General features: G+C 42.4%; 1 pseudogene; it reads right to left on the bottom strand.

The window, feature by feature from the left end:
- Window positions 1–27499, bottom strand: part of LOC148505581 (piRNA biogenesis protein EXD1-like) — a 208556-nt pseudogene that overhangs the window by 27745 nt on the left and 153312 nt on the right.

The raw sequence follows: 27499 nt of genomic DNA, 5'->3' as shown, positions 1-27499 counted from the left end.
TGATAATAAACTACCAGACAGACAATCAGCTCCTGTAATTTTTCAAATACAACCTGTAACATGACAGTTAGAAGCTGAGTGGCTGGTACTTCACCTTTCTCCAATTTATCACTTTCCAGAGGTTAATACATCTCCCCCTAGGTCTAGCAGTTATAAAGGGTAAAGAGGGGACAGTTGAACAAAAGAAAGAAGAATGGGAGGTATTTAAGAATACATGTTCTGAAAATATATAACTTTAGTCACCTTGTTAAATATATTTATTCTCATGACTCTTTGTATTACTCCACAACTGTAGACATACCTGTGTATCAAAGACATTGCTGAGGACCACGCCATATTGGTGGGACAAGAAATCTCCAAACCAGCGACAGTCATGGACCACCTATGAAAAAAATGATACATATATACATATTAGTTGACCAACATTATTAATGCATAACTCATTTGCTAATATTATAATATAGCATTTTTTATTCTCTTTGCTGTAATGTTCTTAACCATCCCGGCTTCAGTGTGCTTTAGATTAAATCAAGCTAAATTTTGTAAGCAAACTATTCCATATGCCTCGGTGCATACACTAATGACCATGGTTGGAGGCAGGATTTATGAAACGTTCTTAAGAGATCAAGTTAAAATGTTGCACGTAGTTACCAACCCTGATGTTCGCTATCATTTTATAGAATATACTAGATAAATTAGAGCCAGAACTTAATTGGTTCCTATGGGCACCACTGCCACTTCTGAGTCGTAAGCATGCGGCTGGATGGGCGTTACTGGGTGTTGGCATGTAGAATAAATTTGCCTTGAGCATGTAAATAGAGTTAGAAAGAAGCAAAGACCACCCTGCTGCTTTGCAGAGATCTGTTGATGCCAGTGTCCTGTGAGCACCGGAGGTCAACACTGAACTTGTGTAATTGTGCCATTGATATTTCTGGTACCTCACATTTCCTTTTATAAGCCGATGAGATGTCCCCACCGATCCATCTGACAAGTGTATTTTTGGATCTTGAGGAAATTTAAAAAGTTGATTTAACTAATGACCTATTGAAATTGCATATATTGGATCTGGTTAGAACAATGTCTTCTTTACTTATACCCCTTTAGTCTGTCCCGGTCATAACCAGCTTAAGGCCCACATCCACTACCCGATTAAAGTGAGAGATTGAATGATAACGATATTGTTAAACCGTTCATTAATTGTTCGCAAATCGTTCATTAAATGTCGAAAACAACCAGCGATGCGAGCTCCCGCTGGTCGTTTTTGACATCTATCATCGCCCGAACATGCTGGTCAATCTGCCAGTAACGACAGATTGGCCATGTTCGTGGTTGAGGGAGGGTTCAGTGTAGACACAGCACAGACTGTGAAACGACTGCACTATTACAATGTAGTAATCATGCAGTCGTTTTTTGGCCTGCTAGTGGACGTGCCCCTTTAGACCCTGTTTCTACTGCACTCTCATCCCGGGTTTTTCCCGGGTCGCCTCCGTTTCCACTTAACCCGGGTAAGCCCAGCAAAACCTGTAGATGTCATTAAAAATGTCATTTATTCAGGCCTTTAATTACATCCACATTTAATGACATGCTTTATTATTTATTTCATTTAATTATTATTTTTTATTACTGATTACATCAGCAGCCAGCACCCTGGAAGGACCAATCAGCGGCATTTGCAATTGCCTAGGTCAAAAATCCCGGGTAAGAGCAGTTTTCACTGCGTTGTTACAGGGTTTTACCCGCTGAAAACCCTACTCGATACCCGGGAAGAAATCTTGGGGACAGTAGACCCGGGATTGTTTCCTGTGAGCAGTTTCCACTGAGCCAAGTAACGGGTAGACACGGCAATTACCTGGATTTTTTACGCAGTGGAAAAGGGGTATTATGGTTTCAGGACAGAAAGCCAGAACAAATTCTTGGTTCAATGTGAAATTTATAAAAGACCATATTTCATCTTTATCATTTTTGATTTGCACCAATATACAAATGTTTTCTATACTTCTAAAAAAAATACTCTTGCTAAACTTAATAACTTTATACTACATCATTTATAACTACTGTCCAACCTGAACACCATCAAGAGGGAGACTGGTCCAAGGTGTAGGAGGTCCAGCCAAAGTACGACAAATCACGACATGCACGACCAAAATGGAACACTGCCATCAATTCTGCTGCTTCACTTTGATCTTCTTCAGAATTCTCGAAATTAGAGAAACAGGACTGAACGTGTACCATAGTTTGGGTCTCTGGGTCTTGTTTGACATCGAATCCTTTTGCAGTTTAGTACATGATTGGAGTACAATTTTCCAAGTTTGGTATTTTTACTTGTTGCTAGCAGATATCCAAGGAATTGCAAACCTCTGAATTATCTGTGAAACACTTCCTCGATCAACTCCCATTCTCCTGTGTAGATCTGATATTGTGTTTAGTAACCAGCCACCTTTTTGACCTTTCCCACTACCTGAACTGCTTTAAAAAGATATAAATTTTTTCTCTGCCCATGGCCTGAGTGTTGCTGAGTGTTGTCTGTTTTTGGTGCCTCCTTGTCTGCTAAGCAAGGTTACCACTGTCTGATTGTCTGAGAAGAGCTTTAGATGTTTTTACTGTAGTTGAGGTGCAACTGGGTCATGAGCAGCTCAGCACCCAATACGTTTAGACTGACAGACAGCATGATCAATCCACAATCTTTGATCCTGGCAACGCTTAGCACACAAAGATTACAAACAGCATGGGAGATTGCTCGCAGCCACACAGTGCCACTGAGGGCGAGCCCCCTTCTCTCTGGGAATGGGACTCTAGTCCCAGCATTTCCCCCCTCCCTCCCTGATGGCAGTCCTGCTAGTTATGGTCTTTAATGTTCGGCTGCAGAGTGATTTCTGGGCATGATTCAGCTGCGGACTCTCAGATTCCCAATTATCGTGAATCTGCACATGCACCTGACCCATACTGCGCATGTGCAATACAGGTCTGTGATCCCGAAACGCAGTCCGGCAACAGACTGTCAGTGATTGACAGTCTGCTGCAATTTCTGGGCGAGCTGGGGGTGGTGACTGTTTCCCAAAACGGAGGCGTGAAGCCACCGTTGGGGTGGAGTGGAGAGCCCAGGATCTCCATCATCCGACTGAGATTTCCTGGCCTCTTTTACTCATCTAAGGTGGCCAGTTTGCGTGTCCCCAAGGTCACTCAGCCGGCCTAAGGAATACCAGATGATTCGATGTTGCATCCTTGGTTACAGCTCGTATCAATAATACATGCAGGAGGCGTAACAAGTCCTGCTGCATTTCCATATTACAGCTATCGCAGATGCAATAGCATATCCGTCTGTAGCAAAATCACCCCCTCTGTTCTGCAGTGATTTCTGAAACTATAATGATTTCTGTTCTGTAAGTCAGTCTGCTTCTGATATACCCCTTTCCAAATGGTGTGAGAATACACCTGTCTGCACTGTCATTTTCTCCTAATTTGCAGTTTTCCTGATTACAGGCGAGGACCATGTAAAAAAAAAAAAAAAATTAAGGCTGTGGGAGTACTTCAGGGTCCAGTCTTTAACACGGGCAATGCCGGCTATCTCAGCTAGTTGTGAAATATGGCATATTGTGTCTGGCACATTGATAGCTCAGGTATAAGAGCAAGAAGAAATGGCATTGGGTCCAACTTGGAACCTACTCTACTGGGTGAGGATCTCAAAACTGGTCTTTAAAATAAAGCTATAGGGACAAATTCTGAGCAATACACAAAGTGGATGTATTTGTAGGCAGCTACGGAAGCCTGAATTACTATCTTATGCTAATGCCAGATTCTGTAGGACTAATACTAGAGTACATGCATCTTCCAGTAGAAAGCCATGCCGCCCGCTGTTAATACTTATGCCTCCACAACCGTTATCTTTAGTATCTGCACGTGCACCAGCCCCATGCTAAGCGCAAGAGATCCATGTGAAGCAGACTTCCCTTCCCTGTACTCATGACTTGGAATCGCATGGAGGATTAGATACACGGCCATGACACTGCCACAAGTTTGTCACTGTTTTAACAGAAACTCATAGCTCCCCCTTGTTCCCAGTCAGATATAACATTTTATACATAACTATGGATGCCTCCGGATTGTAAATATAGAGGGCCGAGATCAATGGCACTCGATACCTTCAGGCAACCAATATTCACGTTACTGCCACACGGCTCTAGGAAACAATTGCCATGATTATTAAAGGACCTGATCTGGAACAAGTGTCCCCTATAGCACCACCTGCGTGACCCACAACTTGTTATTTCTACCCCAATGAGAAACCGAAGCAAATCCAAGACCTGATGAGAAGCCTATCCCAAATATTAAAAAAACCGTTCCATACAAAACTGGAAATTCAATCCTGAGTTAAATAGGTTGAACATAGCTGCAAAATATTACTTACCTGGGTTTTCGTGATCCACCCAATATGGGCAAGTACCCCAATGTTTGCTCCAGACAGAAGACGATCCCTCACCTCTGCGGCATCACATAGTCTAAGCATGATAAATACCTGTCTGGGATAGAGCATCCCAGTATGTGGCAGACATTGTAGGTGCTCTCCTTAGGTCTACAGATTTAGGATTTTATTTCATTTATGAAATATCCATCAACAGTCACAGTACCAAAAACAACTTCCCCATAGCGCATAAAATATGAAGGTACCCGTCTTATTGGCTGGATCGCCCAAACACAGGTAAGTAATATTATGTATTTGTGTTTAACCTGCTTCTTTCCACAATAGAAGCACCTAATGAACCTTATACAGGATATGCATGTGTCTAATCTCTTCTGACAGTGGCTCGAACCAATATGAGATATTCCATTGTTATAACGGTTATGACGCACACAATTTCTATAAAGAGTACACACCTTTATTCTTATTATGGAACCCATAACCCTGGCTCATCTTTATCAAGACTGTAAGAATGTATTAAAAGATGCCGCTTGCTTAGTACGAAGTACTGAAGCCCACTTTTAGTTGATATGTAAATATAAAATAAGGATCTGCTCAGGTGGTTTTAGTCACACTTCACTAAATACAAATACCTTTCATGATTCGTAAAGGATATCATCACTTTATTTTGGAATGTAGCAGCCTTAATTCCCTTTCTTTCCTGTAACAGAATGATAGAGCTCCTTTCCCTGTAACTCCTCTCTATCCCACAACTGAGGAACAGATTTTGTCACATGCCGAAATACGGGACCCCGATTCAGAGTCCAGAGTTGTGAATTTGCGTCCATCCATGTCCCTGCTGGCCATCTGTGGCATCCCCAAAGTGTTTAGGCAATTATCTGTAAATTTGACTGGCGTTCTACGACTGGCAACTCCCGCTGTTATGAACCATGGGTGCCGCAATCTTGGACTGTCACATTAATTGTTCTACCTACCAGCAATTCCAGTCATATGCTTAATCCTGTCCATCAGCATCTAGGGTGCCCTATTTAAACCAGGAAGTGCTGGCAGCACATTTTCAGTACAAGTTCTCTCTCAGAAGATCAGTACCTCCGTTACCTGCTCCAGTATTGCTTCATTGCACTCTGCTCCAGTCTGTTCCAGTTACTTGCTCCAGTATTTTTTCACAGCATTCAGCCCTGGTATATTCCTGCAGACTGCCTCAGTAGTGCTACCAGTTCCAGCGTTTTCTGCAGCCTGCTTCAGGTGTGCTCCTGCACTTCGTTCCAGCGTTTCCTGCAGCCTGCTTCAGGTGTGCTCCTGCACACAGTTCCAGTGTTTTCTGCAGCTTGTTTCAGATGTGCTCCTGCACCCAATTACAGTGTTTCTTGCAGACTGCTTCAGTGGTGCTTTCGGCACCCAGTTCCTATATAATTGCAGTCTGCTCATGATACCACAACCTACTGTTACAGCCATGGGCTAGCCAGCATCTGGTTTCAGTATTTGTTCTTCTGCATTCTGCCGCATCAGTCTTCCGCTGCTACTACTAGTAGCCTGCATGAAGTGTAGCATTATTAGGTCATCTAGCTTCACTCACACTACAGCACTTACAACTAGTCCGAGGGATCCTGACCTGGATCATAAAACTTCTAGTGTCGTGACAGTTAGTAGCCTGCAAACCAAGATTTAAGATGGCCTCACCTGCCACCCTCATCCTTATCCTTATATCATTTAAGTGAGGTACATTTGAGATCTGATTTTTTTTCTATGTTCTGCCCTTGTCATGGAGATCACCCGGGTGCTCTGGTTTCCTCCCACAATTTAAAACAATACTGGTAGGTATGTGTTAGGACTAAAGAATAAGCCCCAATGCAGCAGTAACTGGGAAAAAAGAACAAATTGTGGTAGCAGCAGCCATCTCATGGTGTCAGCAATCTGAAGTGGTGCAACAAATCAATATAGCGCTTAGGTTTGGGCCTACTCATGAATCACACTCTCAATTATGGGGGCCAGGTATTATTATGGACGGACCAGAACAGTGTGGAGAGCTGGTCCCAAGCTAGAGGTCACCATAGTTCCAGTAAAAAGGGGGAAGGGAGTGAAGGGGACAGACAGAATTATACATGTGGGTGTATCTATCACATAGCACAACAAAAAGCTGTCAGCTTAAGAGTTTGAGGTGTTTGGCTTACAAAGTGTATCAGCTGCCAATGCCAGAATGACACTAGTGAAAATAATGTGGGGTTTCAGTATTTCTTTCTTTTGTATTTACTGATTCAAGAAGACAAACAGCATAACATCTCTTTCAAATCAATACATGCTATTTTACTGCATTGGCACCCTTAATTTAAAAATGAGCAAAAGTACTTTTTAAAAGATATAAAATCCATGTTCCTGCTAAATAATAACAGTGGTCTTATTAGTAATTACCTTTAGAATGCTTTGGTCTTCAAGCACCATTTGAAGCCCATTTCTGAAAACTCCTGGCCCCAGGTGAAGGATGTCAAAAAGATAAACACAAGTTTTTGTTGCCACCTGTCACAGAATCAAAATTCAAAACAATCAATAAGCAAATAAAAAGGAGAAGGAAGGACACCATTTACTCCCAACAGGTTAACATTTATTGGTTCCCCCCACTCTAGTTCTCTGGTCTCCTCCCCCACATACCCTGGTAGGTGGGTTTAGATCAGGGTAACCCTAGTGCAGGTTTGGGGCCCACACCCTAGGTACTGAGAACTGTGACTCAATTGTATCTAATATCACCAATAAAATCACATTAGTGTGATTCCTGTTTTCACACCCACACAGATGCAATATCAGTCATGCAGATGACTGACCATTTGATACAGTAAATAACCATTCGATCATACCACACCTGTCATACCGAACTGTAAATATACATATACAGTATGCAGCACTGTGCCATATACCATATATATTAATTATACCCCGCCCACAGCCTGAGGACAGCTCAGTTTTGTTAACAAGCCCAAAGCAGGAGCAGGATAGGAGAGAAGGAAGACTGGTACACTGAAGAATCACACACTCACACAGAGAAGGAAACAAGTGACCAAGAGAATAAATCCATAGAAGCCAGGTACATCAGGGCGGGTGCCCTGTGGACCCTATAGGGCCCCACAGGGAGACAATGGGGATGCCCCAAAGCAGTTGTTCAAGGGCAGGGACGCTCCTGAGCTGAGAGGAGAACCCTGCACCCGAAGGAAGCATCCTGAGAGGCAAATGTATCAAAGGCAAATAACCTAAGAAAGGTGTGGACAGAAGATCACGTAGCCGCCTTGCATACTTGTTCAGCAGAGGCGCCATGCCGGGCTACCCATGAGGGACCCACAGAGCGAGTAGAATGAGCAGATATTGTAGCTGGCACAGGAAGGCCAATCTGCGCGTAAGCCTGTGAGATAGTCATGTGAATCCATATGGCCAGAGTCTGTTAGCCAGCCATCCCTTCTTGTGGAATCCATATAGGACAAAGAGGGAGTCCGATTTCCTGATGGAAGTAGTACGGTCCACGTAGATCTTTAGAGCACAGACCACATCCAAAGAGGCCTCACCTGCCGAGAAGTCTGGTGATTGAAAGGCCAGAACCACAATTTCCTCATTTAGGTGGAAACTAGAAACCACTGTCGAAGCCGGATAATTGGCTGTGACCAGATCTTAAAATTAATATCGAGCGCCCCCTTTTTCGGTTGGCTCTGACGACGCCATCTTGCGTCGTCAGCATGAAACCATGGTGTGTGATGCTAAGATGCTACCACTGCATACTGTTTAAAACCCTATCATACCCCATACGCACGGATACACATATAAATATATATTTAGAGACTTCATATATTCAGTGATGACAGACTTGTCTTGTAGACATGTCTATGACAAATAATCAAGAATACACAAAGATACTGTGAGTGTTTACTTCACGTAGATACACAGTATGTCTGTGGCAATTGAAATATAACCCAGACACTGATATGCACAATTGAAGTGTCCTAAATGTAGATTAATAAACAATTGCCAGACGTGTAGCTATTGTTAACAAATATCCAAGCTGATGTATTTAAGTTGTATTAGGGGAGCCTTTTGTTAAAATTATCAGATTGTTTGCCGAGGCTTTCTCCATCCATCCATTTTATATATATATATATATATATATATATATACACACACACACACACTTATACGATCACATGGGTATCCACAATGCATGCACACATATACAGTTGCAATTATAAATAGAAACACACAGCGCACCTTTTTCTGCTGCATGAAAACACACAACACATACTTACATATAATCATAAATATACACGACTCATAAAAGGTTCCTGCACATTATGGTTTATATTAAAGTTATTAATTTTGATATAAAATGCATGTATTTAATATTTACGATATACAATATGATAAACATGGCATGTTTGGTACTAAACTGACACACTGTTTATTTAAAGATATCTGAACCGATCAGCGAGGGAGTCGCATCTTGCGTTCGATGGTTATGGAATATAGGAATAGAATGTGTACACTGTAATGTAGTGTCTCTATCTAATTTAAATCAATTAAAGAACGACAATGTAATCTGGAGAAGTGGGACATACCCCTAGTGAACTGCCCTACAGCGTACTACAAAGACCAAGAACTAATGGAATTATGTTTGTCTGTCTACATTGTTGTTATCATGATCTGTTAGGGTATATAGCCTGTGTCCCAGTCCCAGTTAGTAGCCATTCTCTGGGATGACCACAGACCTCTGGATTGATGACTGTAACTGGGACCGCTGCGCTTGCGTATGTATTGACAATACCTTGTGATTTTATCATTTGTTTGCGCTAATTGTATTTAGATCACAGCGTGTTAACTATCTGCTTTTTGGTGAATAATATCTTTTTGTGCTTTGGAACCACAATCAAAGTCTGGAGAGCAATTATTTCTTGTGCGACTCATAACGCTATTTAGCGACATTTAGAGTTTATAGATAGGTAGGAATCAATAGATGGGGGCTCATAGTGAAATCACGCTACCATTCACACGGTAACACACAGTTATCTCTCAGCAAAAGGGTGGAGGTGCCATACGCAGGAAAGAACTCATTGTGCCTTTGAATACCTGCTACCACTTTGTTGCTGAGAGACCGCTATCCGTTATTGTGTGAGTTCAAGGAGCGCTGATTAGAATCCAGGGACAAGGGAGGAAAAAGTTTGTTTTCCTTCGTTGATAAAATTTCATGTTAAAAGGGGAAGTCGTACAATAGCGTAAGGGTAATAAGTTTTGTGTAGCGGTCGCATTATTGTGTATGCGCCTATTCGCACAATAGCGTATACGTATTTCCTGTGTTGCTGCCGTGTGTTCAAACAAAGCCATTGAGATTGCATTGCGATATTGATAGCGTGATAACATTGTTGTAAGTACTGTGGTCGGTGCTGCCATAGTCTGGGAAAACGTGGATTTTTCTGCGCAGGAAAAAGGTGTGCAACAGTGAACGTGTGTTGGTAGGGGTAACATGTTCCCTAGCTAGGGGTATCGCAAGACTCTTAGGGGCTAGGCGCCTGGTGTCGGCCTAGTGGCTCGGTAGTAGATACCGAAGTCTATACACACACAGTAGGTGTAGTTGTTTTGTTGTAGGTATCGGCTCTCTGTGATTGCAGCATCCAGTGATCAGTTAGGGTTATTGGGCATTGTGATTGTGAACTGAGCAGTGGTGGACGAAATCACTGAAAAGGGTAAGCGTTATTGGAATGCTTAAATTCTAGCAGTACAAAGTACTCGAAAAGGGCTTAGGTCCGTGGAAGCAGCCTGGTTATTTTTCCATAGGTGTGTGGGCGCATCCTGTTAATATTGTCCACAGGTAAGTGAAAGTAGCCTTGACATTCTTTCACCGATTTAAATCTCTATTTGAAAAGTTTAGAGTTATTTTCCCAAGATGGGAGACAAGCAAATGGTAGAGATGTTAGATGGTGTGCTGCTTTTGGCAGCGCCGATCGGGTCGGCACGGCATATTATGCATATTAGGTACGGTACTTATGCAACTAGGTACTGTGATGTAAGGTTTAAAATGACGAGGAAGAGTGTGAAACAGTTTTCCTGAATTGGCAGCTTTAATAAGGAGGCATTGAATAATGTCCGAGATAGCATCTGTATGGTGCACTCTCGAAAGAAAAAGATAAAGCTATGGCAGCACAAAGGAGATACGTGGCTCAGGGGTGTGCATGCGACGCAAACCAGCATTCCGTACACGATGCACGGGAGTGCGCACGCAGCGCTACACTGCGGTGCGTGCGCACCGTGAAATAGCGAACACGCACAGCAAGGTAGCGTTGCGGAAGGTAATGTCAGTGGTTCACGCGCACCGTCACCGCCCTATGTGGATGGGGGTGAAGGTACAGTCGATGTAAAACACCCATAAATATGTAACATGTAACCTGTACCTCTCTTGAGTAATCACAAGGAAAATGTTTATGATGCGGATGATGAACCGGATGTTGGCTGCCATTTCCCATGCCGCTCAAATGTTAGATGTTCCATTACAACGAGCACAGGAGGTGGCCCCATCCTCATTAGTGGTAGTACAGGAAGTGTTAACATCCGCCATACCTGTAACGGAAGTTGTTAATCCTGTACGTAGCAGTAATAGACTAAATCTACAGCCAGGTAATAAATCCAAAAGGTAGCAGTGCGGCTGGTCTCCATCTCATCCGGACAATAACTGTTCCCAATGGGAATCTGGATGCGAATGGTGTGGTGCCCACAAGAGATGTAGTGATGCATTGTCCTTGGACAAGAGCGGAACTAAATTCCATAATGACTGACTTCCCTGACCATAAGAAGGAATTAGCAAAATGGCAAAGATTTGTGAAAAATCTGGGTAATGCTCACGAGCCAACCAATAAAGATTGGCGAGTGGTGTTAAGGGCGTGTCTTCCGCACAATACCGACGTGAAAAAGTTCATCACGGATTGCGTATTGGAGGGAGATGGTCGCTTAACAGACTAGGATAACCAAGGTAACATGACCCGCATAATAACTCAATTGGGTGTATATTTTCCGGTAGTAGTTAACTGGAGTAAAATTTTCACCATAAAACAAAAAGAGTGAATCTGTAGAAGATTACAGTACCCGAGCTCTGCAGACTATCACCCAGTACACTGGGATAGAAGATATTAAAGATGGCACTCACCATAGGGAAATGGTCATCACGGTACTTATGACAATCTGAAGACCCGAGTCCAGACATCTCTCCCTGGCTGGAGGGGAGTTACTGTAGACACACTCAGGGAGTCTGCTATTGAGCACGACAAAAACATCCTCAAGAAGAGAGAGGCCAGAGCGAGAAGCTAATGGCTGTTAGCATTCAAGCTCTAGAAGGAATGAATATACCATCACAGCCACCAGACACACATGCACCTGCACAGCTGCACGCGCTCACCAATCCTGCACAGACACAAACACAGCCCTACCGCACTTATCCCACACAACCACAAAACCCATACTACCCTCAGCCACCATATTTCCCTCAAAATTCATACCCACACTCACAATCTTTCTCTACCGCCCAACCTACACAACAACCTTTTCCCCCACCCCACTCACAAAGGTGTTTTAACTGCAACCAAGTGGGACATGTAAGTAGGAACTGGAAGGTGAAGAGGGTAGGACCCCCAAACCAGGGAGCACCTAGATATCCCTATAAGGGATATATGCAGAATGCAGGGAATTCTCCACAGTCACCTGCTCCAATTGTGGCCTTAAATGCTGTATTGGAGAGTGAGAGTCAACGATAGGGGTCAGGTCATACCTGTAGTCTGCAGTCAGTCAGGTTAACTGGGGATGTTAGAGAAGAACCTGTAATGTTAATTGATATAGCTGGTACTAAACATTCTTTTCTTGTAGACACAGGGGCGACCAGATCAGTGATAAAATCTCCAACTAATTTACAGGTGACCAGCGAAATAGTACCAGCAATGGGTGTAACGGGTAAAGTGCAACATTATCCTTTAACCAAATCCACAGAGGTTACTATGGGGCCATTGCATACCAGGCATTCTTTTCTCCTGGCAGCAGCGGCCCCTACCAACCTACTGGGAAGGGATTTGTTACGTAAAATGGGATGTGTCATATATTGTACCCCTGATGGTATATTTCTAGATATCCCAGAGAGAGTTGCGCACGAGGTGAGGAATATATTGGACACTCCCCAAAGGTTAATGTATCACTCTACTGGTTCAGGTAAAAATCCATCTCAGGTAGCAAATGTTATCCCAAATACCAGGTTCACTTTGGACCAAAGATGGACAGGACACTGTATTGATGGCAAATGTAGCTCCCGTACTGGTAAATCTAAAAAGCGGTAGGCAAGCTCCAAAAATTCCCCAGTACCCATTAAAACAGGAGGTAGAGATAGAGGTTTATCCCATAATTGAGCGGTTATCACAACAGGGAATTTTAGTCCGTACAGCAAGTGTAGCCAACAGTCCCATCTTTCCTGTGAGAGTGGTTGGAGGGGTTATAGGCTGGTACAAGACCTTAGAGGGGTTAATAAGGCAGTAGAGAGCCAATTCCCCGTAGTGCCGAATCCAGCTGTCATTCTCATGCAGATCCCACCAAATGCAACCCATTTCACTGTCATTGACCTCTGTTCTGCTTTCTTCTCTGTACCTCTTCATCCTGACTGTCAGTACCTATTCGCTTTTACATATAGGGGTGTACAATACACATGGACACGATTTCCCCAGGGCTTCATAGACAGCCCCAGTATCTTCTCCCAGGCCTTATACGACTGTTTACAATCTTTTCAACCTGCCAATGGATCTGTTCTAATACAATATGTGGACGATTTATTGTTATGTTCTGATTTGTTTGTCATGTTTAAATGATACTAAAAACTTTTATTGCTTCATCTCTCGCAAACAGGACACAAGGTTGCTAAGAACAAAACTACAGTCATGCCCATCCAGGGTTAAATACTTGGGACATTGCCTAACCCAGGGGTTACGACATCTGACCAATGACTAAATCCAAGCCATACAGACCATGATACTGCCGCAGAACCAACAGCAAATCAGTATCTTCTTGGGAATGTGTGGATACTACAGAATGTGGATCCCAGGTTTTTCTATTTTAGCCTTACCATTACAGGACTTAGGGCCTGATTCAGACACGGTCGCAAGAGCTGAGCGCTCTCAACCGGGTCGATGGTGGCCCACAGCACGACGGAGCCGGCTCCGTCGTGCACATGCGCGAGACCCGGCTAGCGACGGGCACTCAGTCGCTCCGGGTCTCGCAACAAAGGGGGCGAGCTGTCGATGTTGACTGACAGCTCGTCCCCTTTGGTGGGCGGGCCGGGGGGTGGCTGCCCAAACGGAGGCGTTCCCATAATGCCTGTCATTTGGGGCGGCCCGACTGACATCACAAGTGATGTCAGTGGAGAGCTTCTGTTAGAGCCGAAAGCTCTCTGGGGCTTGCGGCAACGAAACCCTACCACAAAAGTCTCATCGCAAGCCCGATGGTCGTGATGGTCTTGACCATCACGACCATCATCATGGCCCCTCGCTGTAGCTGTGGGTGGTCACCCACAGCTATGCAAGCAGCCAGGAGGCCGTTCTAAAAAAAAGCCTGGCCCTGATTCAGAGCGAGCGTTCTGTCAGAGCGACCGGGTCTGAATCAGGCCTAGAGTCTCTTCCTCAAAGCCTGATCATGTCATACACACAGAGGAAATCTTAAGGATAGTCTGACAAGAGCACCTGCATTGGGAATACCTGATTATGAAAAACCTTTTGATTTGTACTGTACGGAAGCTAATGGTTGTGCAGCAGGTGTCCTCACACAAAAACATGGTGATGCCAGTAGGCCTGTAGCATACTACAGTGCACAATTGGACACTGTGGCAAGATCACTTCCAACGTGTTTAAGAAGTGTAGCAGCAACTGCTCTATTGGTCAGTAAGAGTGAGAATGTAGTATTAGGCCATGATATGATTGTCTATACTCCCCATGCTGTATCTGCTTTGCTGAATTCTGCCCAAACCAAACATGTCTCCTCAGCTAGGTTCACAAAATGGGAACTAGCCCTAATAGCACCTGCAAACATCACCAAACGGTGCAGTACGTTAAATCCAACAACGTATTTACCATATGTGCAACAGGATGCACAAAGGGTGGAGAGGCGCGAGTTGCTGGCGGAAGAGGAGTTCTGCAGGTATATTGATGCACATGATTGTATGGAATATCTGAATCAGACCTTTACTGCAAGACCTGACAATAATTGAGACGCTAAATTTGTGTTCCATTCAGGAAAAGGCAGTCTGGAGGTCTAAGGGATGTGGGCAGAAGTCCTCTGCAGAGATGGACAAGGTAAGGCAGTTGCCCCCAAGGCGTACTACCCAAGCCTGGCTGAGGCAGAGCACGGTCTGACTCACTTGGGAAAGCAAGGTATGTGCAAATTGATGAGAGCATACTGGTGCGCACCGGGTTTTTCTTTCCAAGCAGAAAAGAGAGCAATGTCCTGTTTGACCTGCTTGAGGAAAACCATTGGGAAAACAATCCCTACCGAACCATCCCACATTTCTCCGACCAACGGACCTTTTCAGGTAATACAAATTGAATTCATCCAATTACCACCCTGCAGGAATCTCAGTATGTATTAGTGTGCACTGATGTGTTTTCTAATTGGGTTGAGGCATACCCAGCTGCCACGAATACTGCTGCGTTTACTGCTAAGAAAATTGTTCAGGAGTTTGTATGCAGATAAAGTATCCCTAGAATTATTGAAAGTGATAGGGGTACTCATTTCACAGGTGATATATTTCAAACATGTGTAAACTGATAGGTATTAATAGTAGACTCCACACCCCTTACCGACCGCAAGCCAGTGCCAAGGTGGAGAGGATGAACGGTACTACTAAAAATAAATTAAGTAAGATCATGGCAGATACTGAACTGGGGTGGCCAGAAACACTACCACTTGTCCTTCACAGCATCAGGACAACTCCTAGACCCCCTCACAATCTGTCCCCCTTTGAAATATTGTTTGGTAGACAACCTCATTTAATTATAAGTACGCAGGAAGATTTGAAAAGTAACGAGGTAACTAAGGTATCTTATAACAATGAGTAAACAGTTAAAACAGCAACAGCAGAAACTGAAACTGTTGTCACATGATATGCCTGAAACAAACTGTCATGATTTTGAACCTGGAGAATTTGTTATGATCAGAAATTTCTTGCGTTCAGGTTGTTTGACAGATCGGTGGGAAGGTCCGTATCAGGTGTTGCTGATGAGTACAACTTCACTGAAAGTGGCGGAGATACCTGGGTCCATTCCACTCACTGTAAGAAGGTCAACCAATCCGTGGAGAGACAAGGCGGAATCGAGGCAGATAACGTAGACCTGTCAATTGCGAGCCTGTTCCAGGAAGGTTAAAGGTTACAGTGAGATACCTGAACTAAAGAAATTTGTAAATCATTGTTATCAGCAATGGATTGGTCTGCTGTTGTTATCTTTGTGTTTTCTTCCAGATTTCTCATTATCTTGGGTTGTTTCAGGATCTCTGGTTTCTGTGACGGAGGACAGAGGACGGAGAGGGGAGCTGATGGTGATATCAATGGAATGGAGTTGAGAGGAGTGCTAAACCAATCGGGGGAGTATCTGATCAAACCCAGTACAGTAATTGTTAAGAGATCTGCTATTCTGGACACTCTGAGACAGTGTGAAGGTCTATCATCTGGGGATTATTGTATGTGTGAGTTCTGTGGGTCCGTAGTCGCTGAGAGATGTATCCAACAGTGCCAATCTAAGTATAACCAGTAGTGGGGTGGGTATCCTTTAGAGGATCATACCATGGTGGTCAAAGTTTTAAAAGAAACTTACTTGTTGGGTGTGCTCTCACATGCCTCAAGGACAGCATAATGTAGGGTTAGTGCCATTCCCATTGAATATCTCTGAGGTTTTCGAATCGCAAAGAGAGCATGCACTGGATGGAAAATTTCTCAAGTCCAAACCACCTAATTTTAAACTCCACCAGAACCAAGTAGATATATCACTTTTATGTTTGAACATCACCAATTCCAATGACCCAGGAAGTTGGGAGGTGACGGGGAATAACCAGCCAATGACCTTCTCACTAAGAGCTGACAATGAACCTATAAATTTTGAACTGTTGGACTTCCGGTGGGCGGGGCATCAAGCATGGCCGCGTTTTAGTCTTGCTCCTGCAGGGGACATATACAATCGGAGAGAATCCACGATTCTGAGGGCTCATAGGATCCTCACACTGGAATTATATATTACCTGAACAGTGGGTGATCTGATTGAGACATATATTGTCTCTGCGGGACATTTACATCCACCGGAGTCTGGCCACACGAATTGCTGGCCTGCATGACCGCCATATATTTGGTGCGAAAATCCGGCAGGGGGAGAGAGGGCCAATTGTTGGGCTCTTACCCTGCAAGCTGCTAAACATACCCTGCAGTGCATGCTGGTGCTTCATTTACAGAGTCCTGAACGTGGGGGGACCGGGAGTGCTGCGCTTGGAGCTATAACCGTGCTGTCAGAGAGCTGCACTGATTGCTGAGACGGCTCCATGGTGAAACCTACAAGACTCCCTTACCTGCACCCGGTGGTCGGACTGCCGAGTTCTCAATCCTTTGTGGTCACCGCATGCAGTGTGAGAATTATTGTCTGGGGTCGCTGCTTTGACTGCGGGAGGTTGCCAGTGCTGACTGGAACATTTCCTCTAACTGTCCGCCCATCTGCTGTGGAAACGCGGATTGCAGCGTGAGATAGATCTGCCGGGAACTGAAACTAGGAAGAGGGGCTGCTGCTCTGGCTAGAGAAGTGATAGCGAGTCCCTGCGTGTAGAAGGCTGTTTTTGCATTTGAGGGGAGCTGTTGTCTGCACGGAGCGAGAGGGCTGGGACCTGCGCTTGACATTGGGGACTGTTGCAGCCGCTGGAGCCTGTTTACTGTGAGAAGCCTGCAGTTAAAAGTGTGGAGCTGAACTACAGAACACCGCTCCGGTGCTGAGGAAGGCCTTGCATTGTGGGTCCAGATTGTCCTTAACCTCTAGCTACCATCCACTTGAGGAGATTGGAGATCCTAGAGGAAAGCGGTGCTTGGAGGAAGGGTCATAGCCATCCAGACCCTCCAGGTACTAATATTGTCTTGTCTTTACTCGCTTACTAACATCTCCTAACTACCCCTTTATAGTCCCTGAAACTTGGTTCCTACCCTCCTTGTGTGTGATCCTTGCCCTCCCTTGATACCCTTCTTACCATATCCCCCATACACACCTTTCCTTCACTGTATCCCCTGCTTAGCTCTCTTCCATTTAAAGGTATCCTCTGATATCCCCACCAAACTTGCCTCCATATTTGTAGATAAGTTGGGGGAGGTTCAGGCTCTGAGCCAGTACTGGATATAATAAGGATATGCAAGAACTGCTGTGAATCCTTAATACAAGGAAACAGATGAAGAGTCTTCAAGAGAAGGACTGTGATATCCTTGTTTGAATGTAAATCCTTTTCAGATACTGCCCTGTGTCCAGTGGTCTATTTTTTGATGTTTTGTCTCCACCTAGTGGGGTTTTTTCTGATTACAGGCTCTTGGTGAAACAAAAAATGACCCTTGGGTAAAGATAACAACCTTATTACAAAACAGGCATAATTCTTGTGATATTTACTATTCTGTATTTTTGAGCATATAACGATATCTAGGGTGTAACAGTTATATGGTACATTGCTCGATTATTGTATTGTAAAATTTTGTTACCGATATTTCTGCAAATACTACTACGGTGCTTTAGCTAATTAGAATCTGGGGATATACCCTCAGGAATTAATTGTTTGGATACGAAGAATATAAAAAATGTAATTAAAACTATTAAAGGGTTAAAGAGCCTAATAAGACATACACAGGTTCACTTAATTTATTATTCTAAAATAACTTGCAATAAATAGTAGACGGCCTAGTAAAGCCATATCTCTTGACTAGCCCAACTTAGGGTATGGACAGATACATAGAGAAGTTACCACCATCACAAAGCTCCAACTCATCTTCAGAAACAAACATGGGTAGAACCCGTCAAAAGTCAAATGTATCTGCACCTCCCCGCTCACCTCAGTTACTCTTTACAGATGGCCCCTCAGGAAACCAAGCACAGGGTACCTCACAATCCATCTCAATTCCCTCTTCGGAGGATAATGCTAGGGTTACAATTAATGTGCTTATGCCCCTGTTAGACAAGAGATTTGAGGATCTCAATACAAGGTTGGATGCATCCCTAAGATAGATGCAAACACAGCTAGAATTGTGACAGTAGAACAACGTACTAGTGATTGTGAAGATTCGGTGCACGCACTACAAGCAACCATAGACCGTCAATCACAAACGATAGTCATTAACTACCAAACTAGATGATGTAGAAAACAGGGATAGAAGAAATAATTTAAGATTCTTAGGATTCCCAGAAACTGTAAAAAACCCTCAGCTGATGGATTTCCTTTGCACTCGTATTCCTCAGGCACTGGGGATTGCAGATGAGGCAGCCCCTCCACAGATCGACCGGGCACATAGAATAGGCCCGGAACATTCGGGGCATGATCCTAGACCCCGACCCGTAATTGCCAAATTTCTAGATTTCAGGGTGAAGGAAAAATTTCTCATGGCTTATAGAACTACACAATCCCTTATGGTTGATAATAAGATCTTGATTTTTCAGTAATGGTGTCTCAAAAAAGACGGGAGTTTTCTGATGTATGTAAAATGTTGGTGGAACAAAACAGAAGATTCGCATTGATGTATCCAGCGAAGTTGAGGATTATGGAAAATGGACGGCCCCTATTCTTTACTGACCCTAGGTTGGCTAAGGATCATGTTTCTAGAAGTCCTCGTGACTCCCCCTCGCGCCCAGATCAATGAAAGGTCTACTCAATTGTTAGAATCCATTTATTGATTCTTAATAGGGTATTTGGTAGCTTCTACGGAAGAGTCACTGCAATTTCTCATCTATACATGTGGTGACATTCAAGTTTGATTTTCACCCTATTAGCACTTAAAACCTGTGTTATGTCAGTTTATTCTATATTAGTATGTTTACTTTGATATGGCTCTAAGCCCCTTTTTTCATTTGTGAAAATGTTTTTTGTTTGTCCGGAGCATCCCTCCTGCTTTAGGATGGGATCCTCAGAGGAAGATGGTGGCTCTGTCCCACCATATTGTATTTTAAAAAAAGAAAAAATTGAACACCATGATTTAGATTTATTAGTTTATTTGTTGACTGTCATTACATTAATGCTTGTACCTTTTGTCACTTATTTCTATTTCCCAATGTGGTTAGTTTTTTTCTTAAAATTTACCTTGTCGGGGGGAGATGCGGCCATTTGGGGGTTATGGGACGCTGAGGGGGTCCTTTTTTTCTTCTCCCCCTTTTAGTAACCTATTTAGGACAAAGATTTCAATGAGGAAGCGCTTCTCTTTTGCAATAATCCATGTCTAATCAACTAAATAGAGGGGATGGCTTAACTACCCCTCCACACTTTAATTTGGTATCATGGAATGTGGACGGCCTCAACACCCCTATTAAACGTAGGAAGGTAGTGACTCACCTGCACCCAGATATCGTACTACTACAAGAAACACATTGGGCACAGGGAGAGCAGGGTACATTAAAAGCTAGATGGATTGAAGAATGCAGCACTGCGTCTTATAGATCTAAATCCAGGGGGGTGGCGATCCTCTTTAATAGAAATCTAAACTATTCTATTTTGGATCAGATAATAGACCCAGAAGGTCGCTTTTTGTTGATGGATCTGTCCATTGAAGGACGACAGTATACTATAGTTAAACTCTATGCTCCAAATAAATCCCCACATCAATTTTTGGCTAAAGTCTCTCAAATACTAGCACACAGAACAGTATATGAATTGATTTTAGCGGGAGATTATAATTCGGTGGACGATCCTAACATTGATAGGTCCCCTTCAGTAAATAGATCTAACGCACCCTCGTGGTACTATATTCAATCTCTGAAGACACTGCACCAGCTGTCGGATCCATGGAGACTTATACACGGCTTGGAACGTACATACACGCACCTTTCTCGGGCTCATCAATCTTTATCTAGGATTGATTTTTTTTTATTTCAAATTCTTTAATGACCCAGGTTCGTGAGTCGGAGATCCATGAGATTTTAATTTCGGATCATGCCCCAGTGTCGTTGGATTTATGGCACACATCACAGTCCCCTACCGATCGCCTATGGTGCTTTCCAGATTTATTTAGTTAAATCGGAACAATTTAAACAATTTTTAACTACTTCTTGGTCTAACTACCAAGATGATAATATAGATCATTGGCAGGATATTGTCTTGTTCTGGAATGCTTCTAAGGCAGTGATGCGTGGTCATGTTATACAATATGTATGTAAGCTTAGAAGAGAATCGAAAAAACAATATTTGGATTTACATGCGGCAGTGGCATTGGCATTTAGGCAGTATCAGGCTAATCAGTCTGCCCATTACTTGGAAGAATATCTTAATAAAAAATTGTTGGAGTCTTTTCTATCTGCTCAGGCTAGAACCCGCTTAGAGTACTCTAAACAAATGTATTACAAATGGGGGAACAAACCCGGCAAATTATTAGCACTTATGTCCAAATCACGAACTAAAAAATCTTTTATCACAGTAATCAAAGACCCATTATCTAATAATACGCATGTGAACACTAGAGATTCTATCTCATTTCCACTCACATTTTTCAAATCTTTATCAACCAATAGGGGAGGAGGGAGATTTACAAGAACAACTTCTCTCAGAAGCTCGATTACCGGTATTAACTCAAGATCAACGGGAATTGCTATCAAAAGATATCTCGGAAGCAGAATTAGGTAGTGTTATATCCGGATTACTCCCTCATAAATCGCCTGGGCCGGATGGCTTTTCAGGTTCTTACTATTAGCTCTTAAAAGACAGCTTAATACCCACTTTGGTAGAATTATTTAATAAAATATTGCATAATAAGCAGGCCTTTTCTGCATTCACGGAGGCCTATACGATACTCCTCCAAAAACCGGGCAAAAACCCACTATTAGCGGAATCATATCGCCCGATTTCGCTTCTAAATTCGGATTTTAAATTGCTGGCCAAAATAATGGCCAATAGGCTACAAACTATGATGCCTGACTTGTTAACCCCACATCAAACAGGATTCGTCCAAGGCAGACATTCTGTTAGGGCTATCCGTATGGCATTGGCAGCGGTGCTAGCAAATAAAGGTCGGGAGGGGCCAAGAGGTATGTTACTCTGACCCTGCAAACTCTCTGGGGAAAATATTGTCTAAACTCTCGGACTTTGGGAAAATATTGGGATATGTGGTAAATTTATCCAAGTCGGTAGGCCTCTATCTCCATCCTAACATACAAACTCCTCGTTGAGGTTGTCAATTTCCTCTGCGTTGGGCCAAAACGAGTATTGACTACTTGGGAATTAAACTTCCTAAGTGTCCAGCTGAGCTGTATAGACTTAATTTCTCAAAGGCAATTACTCAAATAACTAAAGAACTGGAGGGTTGGAAACACCTTTGTTTGTCCTACATGGGTAGGGCCAATCTTATTAAGATGGTGACGTTCCCGAGGCTGTTATACTTGTTTCAGGCGCTTCCCCTTCTTTTAACGCAAAAAGACATACGCTTATTAAATTCCCTTTTTAGAAACTTTATCTGGAAAGCTAAACGCCCAAGAATTGGGCTGATTAAGTTACAGCAAACAAAAGCGAACGGGGGTATAAATTTTCCTCATATCCTAAATTATAATCATGCCGCAATATTAAGATATCTCCGTGATTGGATCCACGATCAAGATCTTTATGCAAACTCTCCGATTGAGGGCCAATTCTTAGTAGACTGTAATTTGGTGAGCTTCTTGCATATGCATGATGCAGAGATTCCAACTCATATACGAGAGAACTCTCTTATGCCAAAAGTATGGCATATCATTCGTCACCGCGGCCAGTTAAACCCTTACAAATCTATATTTTTACCTTTTACAGGGAACCCGGAATTCCAGGGGGGTAGGGCTGCATTTCCTTTCACTAAACTTCAAAAAGAAGGACTGAATACTATAGATCGTCTTCTTAACATACCATTGAAACGCTCACTTAACTATGAAGAGGCGTCAGAAAGGTTCCCCTCATTTCGTACCCATCTCCTTGCTTTTATGCAGGCTAAGCACTATGTGGCTTCAGTCGTTAAATGTTTCTCGGACTCAGATTGGGAAAACACGTTTGATATTATGCTACACGCGGAACCGGCCACAAAAAAGGCGTTATCAATACATTATTCCTTTTTAAGACAACCCATACATGAGGTGGTGCGTACTGGAATGAGCGGGTGGGTACAGGTGATTCCTTCACTAACTTGCAAAATTCTTAATAAAGCTCTTCTCTTATCTCGCAATTTACTCCCAGCTATTCAATACCAGGAAATGTTCCCGAATATTTTTCACAAAGCATACTTCTCCCCACATAGACAATATTTGGCGGGCATGATCTCTTCGGCCTCTTGTCCTCGCTGTCAATCCGCCACTGCCAACTTGTACCATTATTTTTGGTCGTGTCCTCTTTTAAGAACCTTTTGGCTTCAAGTAAGGAGGTACGCCCTTGATCACCTGGTGAATTATGTACCATTCACTGATGTGTGGGCCCTGTTTGGGATACTTCCGGAAGGTCAGCGTGTGGCGAAGGGTTGTAAGAGACTTCTGCTCATTGTTAGTGCGGTAGCCCGCAAGACGATATTCCAAATATGGATTTAAACTTCTCCACCTACACTGCATATTTTTAAAGAAAAGCTTTTTCACGTATTTAATATGGACTGGATTAAGACTGTACTAGAGAAGGAAGCTAGAGTGGGAAAATTTTTCTTAACCTGGGAGAGTTATATAGAAATTCTGACCTCGGCACAGAGGCATAGAATTCATGAATCATTTAAATTTACTCAATGGTATTGTCAACGAACAATATCGGAGGATCCTCCAATTAGGTTAAATGTTTAGGGATCTGTGCTGTCCACTTAGATTTCTCCTTTCCCTGTCTTCCCGTATACCTCCCTCCTTGGCGTTCTGTACCTGCGGCCGCACTCCTCCAACATAGATGATTACATTGATATATAAATCTTTAAACTAACAGAAAAGTGTATAACAGCTATGTTCGCTTTATATTTAGTAACCTTTGATCTAAAGGGAGGCCTATTTATTTGTTTTACTGGAAAAGATGTGTGTATTTATATATCCAGCTTTTTTTTTTTTTCTCCTATTATACACAAATTGTATAAATGGACTTAAGCATATAATGAAAAGTATTGTAACTGTTAATTTTATTCATTGATCAGTTGTCTTTGCATCAAGTACATTATGTATATGTTGACTTCATGGTGTTTCAATAAAAAAATTACTTTAAAAAAAAAATAAAAAAAATTTGAACTGTTATGCACAATTCAGTTGGGTGTAAGACACTTCCGGTACAAAAATACACTAAGTAACATCAAAGAAATGATTGGTAGGGTACCAGAAGGATATTGTGCCAAGATATTACAACGAGAAACTTGTATGAGTCAAATAGGAGAACCTGAAGTAGGTTCACTTGCTAGGGAAATGTGTGGGTTATTGATGTTTACTATTCCTTATGTTCTCCTTGATGATGTATATTTTATATGTGGTAGAAAAGCATATAAGTGGCTCCCTCCGAGTTCCGAAGGTTTGTGTTATCTGGGAATAGTCCCAGAGGTTATGACACTTACACATGGTGAAATGCTTGGTATTCATAAAAACACACCATTACCATATCTTCACACACAGTATGAACATAGAGACAAAAGAAATATGATACCTGGTGATGTACATAAAGCCACACAGTTAATTAAACAACTGGCTTTCAAGTTTTGGTAGCATTGGATCCCACCAGGAACGCTCGGGGTACACAAAATTTTAGAAATATCCAAGATCTTGCTAAATTAATAGATAATATCACTGAGATGTATGATGACACATTTAGGTATACAGGTAGGGAGTTGCAAGCTTACAAGAAAGAACTGGTGCAACATAGACTAGTGTTAAATTAATTAACAGCTGTCACTGGAGGTTATTGCGTAACTTTGGCCACCCAATTTGGTGGAAAGTGTTGCACATATATTACAAATAACACTAGTGACCCCAAGGAGGTGATAGACCGGAAGATGGACAAAATTCTGCAGCTGAAATGGGAATTTCAGAAGAACTATAATGCTTCAATGGCTGAAGTAGAGGACAAGGTAGAGGAATGGGTTTCATGGTTGAACCCAGTGAAATGGTTCTCCGGTCTAGGGGAGTGGGTCCAGGAAATGGTTGCTAGTATAGGTAAACTCCTGATCCTCATATTGGTTGTTATCTTAGTAATTGGCGTATGTGTCAGGTGTGTTCTTACTGTGTTAAAATATGGAAAATGTAAAGATAAGGTAAACCAAAAGCATGAAATTTTGATGGTGGTTAGAAGTAACAATATGAATACTGACGTAAATGTAGGACTGCATTACAACCCTGTACCATCAGATGATGTATAAATTTAGCCATGCATGAAATGTGTTATTAAAATGTTATTTTAAAACATCTTAAATAATGTAAGTCCATAACTCCTTCAAGACTTCCTTTATAGGTTAGGTGAATCCCCACATCTTTCCCATGATCTCACAAGATCCGCGGTGTGCGTATAAGGGTAGTTTTATGTCCCCCCCAGAGACACATTATTGATGGTTTAATGACCACATTGTGCCATCCCATAATATAACATTAAATAATATCCCATAGTGTAAGACTAAAAATAATAAAAAAAAAATAGTAAGACCAGAGTGTGATAGCGTGTTTGCTATCAAAGGGTGGACTGTCGAAGCCGGATGATTGGCTGAGACCAGATCTTAAAATTAATATCGAGCGACGCCATTTTAGGTTGACTCTGACGACGCCATCTTGCGTCGTCAGCATGAAACCATGGTATGTGATGTTAATATGCTATTATTAGCATCGTGCGATCGCATTACCACTGCATACTGTTTAAAACCCTATCATACCCCCATACACACAGATACACATAAATATATATATTTAAAGAATTCATATATTCAGTGATGACAGACTTGTCTTTAGACATGTCTGTGACAAATAATCAAGAATACACAAAGATACTGTGAGTGTTTACTTCAAATATATACACAGTATGTCTGTGGTAATTGAAATATAACCCAGACAATGATATGCACAATTGAAGTGTCCTAAATGTAGATTAATAAACAATTGCCAGACGTGTAGCTATTGTTAACAAGTATCCAATGCTGATGTATTTAAGTTGTATTAAGGGAGCCTTTTGTTAATATTATCAGATTGTTTGCCAAGGCCTGCTCCATCCATGAACAGGACAATACCCCATTGACTATCATTCCTTTAGTCCAGACAGAAGTAAAATAAATAATGACCAGTTTGAGGATATAGGCATGTCAATGTGTGTATAATATATATATTATATATATATATATATATATATATACATACATACACTAAATATATATATATATATATATATATATATATATATACATATACATATATACACAAACGATCACATGGGTATCCACAATGCGTGCACACAGATATACAGTTGCAATTATAAATAGAAACACACAGCACACCTTTTTCCACTTTAAGAAAACACACAACGCATACTTACATATAAATATACACGCACTCATAAAAGGTTCCTGCACATAATGGTTTATATTAAAGTTATTAAATGTGATATAAAATGCATGTATTTAATATTTATGGTATACAATATGATAAACATGGCATGTTTGGTACTAAACTGACAGTTTATTTCCAGATATCTGAACCTAATCAGCGAGTGAGTCGCATCTTGTGTTCGATGGTTATAGAATATAGGAAATTATTGGTTAGAATGTGCATACTGTAATGCAGTGTCTGTCGTTCTTTAATTGATTTAAATTAGATAATGTAATCTGGAGAAGTGGGACATACCCCTAGTGAACTGCCCTAAGAACTACAGCGTACTACAAAGACCAAGAGCAAGAACCAATGGAATTATGTTTGTCGGTCTACATTGTTGTTATGATCTGTTAGGGTATATACCCTGTGTCCCGGTCCCAGTTAGTAGCCATTCTCTGGGATGACCACAGACCTCTGGATTGATGACTGTAACTGGGACCGGTGCGCTTGCGTATGTATCGACTATACCTCGTGATTTATAATTTGTTTGCGCTAATTGTATTTAGATCACAGCGTGTAACTATCTGCTTTTTGGTGAATATTTTTTTGTGCTTTGGAACCACAATCAAAGTCTGGAGAGCAATTATTTCATAACGCTATTTAGTGACATTTAGAGTGTATAGATAGGTAGGAATCAATACCACCTTGTAAAGAAAGCCCAGGCGCGTTCTAAGAACAGCCGGCTTGGTAAAAAGATTGAAAAAGGGGGATCGACATGAAAGCGCCCCTAAATCAGATACCAAACGGCAGATGCTATAGCCAGAAGAAAGAGTATTCGCAGTGAGCCACTTAACATCCACTGATTCCAAGGGTCCCTTGTCCTGGCTCCATACATTGGAAGTTTGTAGTTGTGTCTTGAGGCCATGAGATCCACATCCGTTAGACAACCATTTGTCCACCAGGCTGCTCAAAGACTTCTGGATTTAGAGGCCACTCCCCTGCATGTTCGTCGTGACGGCTGAGGAAATCTGCTTCCCAATTTAGAACTCCTGGGATAAATACCGCAGAGATGGCTGAGAGATGGCGTTCAGTCCATGTGAGAACGTGGGACACTTCTGATATTGCTACCCGACTTTGAGTGCTGCCTTGGTGATTGAGGTAGGCCACTGCCGTGGTGCTGACGGACTATACTTGTACTGGTATGCTCTGAAGAATATCCTGAGTCAGAGTGAGAGCTCTGTAGATGGCTCAAGGGACGTTGATTGGTAACACTGCCTCGACCGGAGTCCAACGGCCCTGGAAGGAGTGCTGGCCGGTCACTGTGCCCCACCCTCAGTGGCTTGCGTCCGTGGTGAGGAGA

Source organism: Taudactylus pleione, unplaced genomic scaffold (assembly GCF_031769625.1).
Source record: "Taudactylus pleione unplaced genomic scaffold, aTauple2 ptg000448l, whole genome shotgun sequence".
NCBI classification, from domain to species: Eukaryota; Metazoa; Chordata; class Amphibia; order Anura; family Myobatrachidae; genus Taudactylus; species Taudactylus pleione.
Note: the sequence above shows the minus strand (reverse complement) of the source record. Positions and strands in the feature narration are given on the sequence as shown.